Source organism: Botryllus schlosseri, chromosome 1, assembly GCF_051294905.1.
Source record: "Botryllus schlosseri isolate E-star chromosome 1, Bs_hap1, whole genome shotgun sequence".
Taxonomy (NCBI): domain Eukaryota; kingdom Metazoa; phylum Chordata; class Ascidiacea; order Stolidobranchia; family Styelidae; genus Botryllus; species Botryllus schlosseri.
The window spans coordinates 33,820,668-33,826,672 of NC_137236.1; the positions used below are offsets into that span (position 1 = coordinate 33,820,668).

The 6,005-nt window shown below is 41.2% G+C and overlaps 1 protein-coding gene across 5 annotated transcripts in view; it reads left to right on the plus strand.

Annotated features, from left to right (window-relative positions):
- LOC145435693 (uncharacterized) overlaps window positions 1-6,005 on the plus strand; it is a 224,194-nt gene that overhangs the window by 23,455 nt on the left and 194,734 nt on the right. Inside the window, exon 8 of one of the 5 annotated variants that reach the window (XM_080312996.1) lies at window positions 43-414. The exons of the other annotated variants lie outside the window; for them this stretch is intronic. The gene's annotated coding sequence lies outside the window, so the exon portion shown is untranslated. Of the gene's footprint in view, window positions 1-42; window positions 415-6,005 lie in introns of those variants that run through there. 5 annotated transcript variants of the gene reach the window in all.

Here is a 6,005-nt window from a genome sequence, read left to right on the forward strand (position 1 = left end):
TCGATTCTATGAATAAATAAATGTTTCTTTTGCTATATACAGCATGAAAACCATGTATGCTTGCACGGTTGTGTACTTTTGAGGAGCAGAGGGCAGGCGGCAATTCTCGGCGGTATCAATGGTTCATTTGTGGGTTCACGCCACATATAAAGCGACTTCGAGTGCGTCAATGTCACAAGTACTGTTCATTAACGTTACACGATGGCAAACGTGTTCGTTGGGTGGTTTTATATAGTTTTACATACGTGTGTTGAACTTTCTTATCAATTTAATTGTCAATTCAATATCAATAACGAATTCCTGTGTATTCTTGAAAACTCGTTCTGTCCGTGTCTTCATTATATCTCCCTCGTATTTTCAGTTGAAATTTAACTCAGTGTGACGACATAATTAGATATACAGATTGCGGTTGGACAATTCGTGTTATAGCACAGCGTCAGGTCGAAAAGCTTCTGGAAGGGTTGTAACCAAGTCACAAGGTTCCGAGTCACAAATTCACTCGAGTCTAGTCATTTTACGCATTTGAAAAAATGGCTCGAGTCAAGTCGACTCATAAAAAAATCCTGACATGAATCGGATTCGAGTCAGTGCAACCCTGGCTTCTGGTAATGAATATCAATATATATTAGTCAGCTGTATCAGTAAGTTCTGTACTCCTCTACGCGTATCTTAATGCTGGTCTATACATGTTTGAAATGCTGCCATGACATTTAGGATGTCGAACATGTATACTGATGATTCTTATTCCTGCAATAATATAACGAATGGATAACAAAATACAGGAACTATCAACAACGTGAGTAATCAGTTTCAGTACAAAGACGCCTCGCTTCTCTGGTGAGATTTGAAAATCTCGTTTCGTAAACGCCCTCGGGCGACTGAGTCTCCAAGATTTCGAATAAAGCTCAGATATCGACTAGTAGTCGGCAACTGTCACTGTCACCAATGTCGGGTTTAATTGGCATTAGGGATGGTGTGAACCTCTAAAAGGTTCAGGTTCGTGTGAACGCCAACATTTTTGAAAGGTTCTGTGTGAACGCGAACGTGAACCTCGTGACGTCACGTGACGTCATATTGCTAATTCCAACTCTACATTTCAGTGAAGTGATAGCCTATATTAATGTACACGACCCTAGCGACGACTGGGGCTACATAATTTCGCAATGCTGAAGTACATATTGACGTTTTAAATCTCGCCAAATGTATCAACGAGGGCAATCAAATGATATAATATTCCCATGAAATCAATATCTTCCGTGACTTTGCCAACAATTTTGACGAGGATTTGCAAGGGAATATAAGCTTACGCCTTAACAGTCTACGTCAGACCGGACAATCTATTCAGCGCCTGAGTATTGCTATGTTGATATTTAGCAGAGTGTAAAACGGGTTTCTGTACTTGCTACCAATTACCCCTTTAACAAGTTATAGACCTACAGCAGTAGCCAATACCCCAATCGCACGGGTTTGTTTTTTATGATATGATAAACATACTAAATCAAGATTGACCCCGTACGCATTTGCTAGACATTTTACATCAGACAACGATATCAATTTCATTGATTGGTTGAACATTGAATCGCTCTTGATGTTGTGTGATTGCTGGTCAAGCTCACAGCAGAGAGTCACTAAATATATTTACAAACGGAAAAATGGATATTCCGAGCAAACTTTTGTAACAAAGCAAGTAAAATGTTTGAGATTGTCAAGGTGCATGCTCGTTTAGTGTATATTTTTTATGCTGCCAGCGCCATGCATAGAGTGGCCCGCAGTTGAAATGCGATAAATCTCCACTAAAGATGTTATAATGAAGCGAAAATTGCAATATATGAAAAAGGTTCACAGTGCACAACCTACCCTTTTCAAGCTCAACGCCGATCATCGCCCCCCAAATTTTGTGAATCGAAAAATCGGTATACAAACTGTAATCACCGGCGGGTTGACTAAAAAAAAAAAAAAATAAAGGACAACTTTTCCGTTCGATTTCGAATTTTACACTTTTGCAACTGAATTTTCGTGGGTCGACTAAAAAAAAAGGTCATTTCTCCGACTTGACTCCAGTATAGCCGTTCATCGCCCCCGCTATCGCCCCCTTCGCTATTTTCGCCCCCTGTCGCCCCCTTTGTCCATTTTCGCCCCCCCTGTGACCCCCTTCGTCATTTTCGCCCCCCTAGACCGCCAAATCGCCCACGTTGGGAACCACTGGTACAGACTGTTCAAGTGTTCAGTGTTCGTTCAGTGCCCACCTTAACGAACCATTGGTATGACTTGAATCGGACGGATTATGGCGCGCGGGTTCGGCTGTCTACTCCGAGTTAACACGCTCCCTCTTGCTAGGATCCGCAACAGAGAGTCAACATTAAGTCGACCTGAACTTTTGTTCTTCAACAAAACACATCGACAGGGCAATTGCAGTCATGAATAACACAGCAGCATCAGCTGATCTGTGGTAAAATATCATGCTGGTCCAGCGCCGCTGAATCGCCGGCTACAATATAAAGGCGAGCCCGCATCAGACGACGGTTTCCCATGAGACTCGGATTTCCGCACGACCGACGCCAATGATTATTAAGCAATCGAATTCGGAAATAGCGGAGCAGCATCAGTCGTTCCTTGGTATAAGATCGCGCAGGTGCGGCGCCGCTGAATCGCCTGCTACAAAGGCGGCTACAAAGTTATTTCAGTTTTTATTCGATAATTATGGGATTATCCGTGATCGGTGGATAATTCAAGAATTATCATCGTAAAACTGGCATAACTCCGCTTCTACGGCTTGGAATTGAGTCAAATTTGTTTTGCATAGTTTTGAAGACAGACCAACAATTTCATGGGGTTGGCGGAAGAATTTAAAAATTTTTTTTTGCGTTTTCGGGCAAATTCAAAATTTTCAAACTCTACGTAACCCGCGAATAGTGGTTGGAATGAATTCAAATTTGGTGTACGTCGTTTTTTAAGGCAACCCAACAATTTAATTACGTAGGCAACAAGATTCAGGAAAAAAAGGTTATTTTTGAGCAGCCCTGTACATTTTACATTTTGTGACCTGGGTCATGGTCATGCCTGGATGCAATGGGGTTTACATGCCGTCAATAATATTATTCGGTGTTAGGCGAGTAACGGAGCTGAATATTGTGTCCCGAACGAATATCTCGCAAGTTATTGTTAGTTGTGGTGTTGATGGTGTTTGTCGACTACTATGCTCATTTACACAAGGCCAATTTTCATCATTATATTCCGTAGCTGCCGACTTGTTGCACGGCCCAGTTCTAGGCTTTTATAAGACACCGCTTACACGGATGAGATGGCGAGAACGAACCGAGATAAACCACCAACAGGTAGAAATTCTGGAATCGACATCGGTCGGACTCAAACCCGCAATCCATATTGGTGTTGCAGCTGTGGATTATACCACTACGCTATCCCGCCACACATCTTGCAAGTCTCTCAATCCGACTTCCTATCGAGGCATGGTTTACGAAGTTCATAGTCTTTCCTTGCTTTGGTGGTATCAAATTGAGTCAACCCCGTGGTATATGGGAAGTGCATAACACCTTCGTACAGCATAAACACGCTTATTTATTGAATTGTTGGATCTTTGCAAGGATTCGGAGAATTATCGAGAAACTGTCCAGTGTCCATTGATGGTCAAATGTGAACAGAATATATTCCCATCCTGATATTGAATTCAGAACTGGAAATGGGATCCGGTGAGGATCTGTAACGGATTTGATGGATACGTATTGAACTTTGATCCCTAAAACCGTGAGCCATACGTTTGTGATATGTGTAGGGATTGCGATAATACGACATTGAGAATGCTTGCATTTGTGTTCGTTCAGAAGTTTTCCTTTTTAATGTAAAATAATAATTTATGGGCAACCACATTGATATCGATTATCGCGTCGGTGATCCGGCGTGTTTGGATGTCACCATTATCAACTCCGAAGGTAGAAAATAGCATAAGAAGATGGGTCCCGCCACGTTTTCATTCGAACCTGCTGTGTATTTGCTAGACTGTTTGCTACGTCAAAGTGCCTATCATATTGAAAAAATTTAGCTCCCCTGAAATTTCTGTGAGTTTCATCAGTAGTATAGACGCGTCGTAGTGATGTGCTATTATAATAAATGAACAAAGACACCGGAAATTCAAAAAAGCAGCATTTTGAGGTGCGTCGTGCGCAAAAAGCGGAATGTATCGTTTCGTGAAATTTAATAAATAAACCAAACACCGGAACTTCAGAAAAGCGTGCTGTGTTGCTTCGTGGTACGCGAGCTGTGTAATTTCGTCGAACTAATGATCCAGTGTATGGCGTTGTTTCGGCCACAATAAATCTTAACTGGTGTGAATATCCGTGCATATGGCTGATTTGTCACGTGCGGATTTTGAAACAGGTGTTCGAAGCGCGAAGTGACCTACATATTCTGTGCAACAAATGACTCCGGCATACTGTCGAGTTACAAATACAACTATACCTCAATTCTACGCATACAGAGAACGAATCTACAGAAGACACGCGCGAATCGTTTTTTATAAGCACGCCACTGAAATAATTAAAACTTGAGTGGCCAATCTGAAATCACAGTGAAACGAGTTATGTCTAACTCGTTTAGAATTTCTGTGATGTTTAGCAGTTGAGAGCTGTCAAATTGCGTGGGCCTTGGGATCGGGCTGTTGCACCAGAAATTAAAAATATTATAGGTAAGTATTTACCTTAGAACAGTGGTTTTCAAACTTTTTAAGACACGCCCCCCCCCCTTATGGTGGTGAAAGATTTCGCGTCCCCTTATCGTCATATCACAAAACGCATCTAGGATGCTAGCAAAAGTAAAGGATAGTTTGATGGCATGGAAGGTTACGACTGTAGATGAGAGATTTTTAAATACGAAATTCAGACTAAATACAGAGCAATAATAATGAAATGGACGTAAATCGCGCCGTGCGCGAAAAAAAATTCAGTTGAGCTCAGCTTCGCGCCCCTTCAGATGTTTTCACGCCCCCTACCCAGTTTGAGAACCACCGCCTTAGAATTCTCATGGTGAAATATACTAAGAAAAATTTTAATCTAGTACCTACATTAATTCGATCGTTAGTATGCATGTTATCAATGTTTTTGATAAGTTTCTTTAGACTCTCGCGGGCCACACAGAACGGTGTTGCGGGCCGCATGCGACCCGCTGTCCGTAGTTTGCCCACCCCTGGTATAAGGAGACATTGTCGCAGACTTGGACAACTAGGTAATTCCAGTTCTCCAATTGGACTAATTAGAGAACTGTAATTACTAACACTGTAAAAAGTAACCTCGATTTACCGCGAAATGTTTGGAAGCACGGTAGCCAAACATTTCGCGGCAATGTAACATTACCGTCAGTCAATGTAAATTCAACTTACACTCGTCCGGAAATCTCACTTAACACGCCAGAGTGTAATGTTACAGTCACCTCCGGTATATCCAATCTACATGTACTCCTGTACATTTGCAATGAACTTAAAAATACAACCAGTTTTTATCACTCAGGTCAAGTTTTTTCTTCATCACATATCCAATTATGCTATAGCTTTGGTCATCATTGAGCACAAAGATACTAATTTCTTGGTAGCTTAGTTGGTCATGCATGTTGTCAATTTTTGCAATATGGTATTTTTATTTGAATTCGAGGTTTTTGCAATGACATCCGTTTTAAATACTATAAAAACATAACAACAGAGTTGAAATATAGGCACTCACAACTAAACAAGAAAGCATAATTTTGTTTAATGGCGCTCAACCTAATAGATAACGGTAGAAGTTGATATGTTGCACTTAGGGCTGGCCACAATGATTCGAGTACTTGAATCTGAATCGAGTATTAATTTTCATGATTTGAGTCGAGTAGAAAAAGACGATTTTCGGGTACTGAGATTACACGCTCCTCGCCACTAAAAGTGACTTTTTCAACGAGAATTATAGTTTCGATACTACTTCCCCTGTGAAAGCCTTGAAACCTTGATTAGCCATATCTCAGCA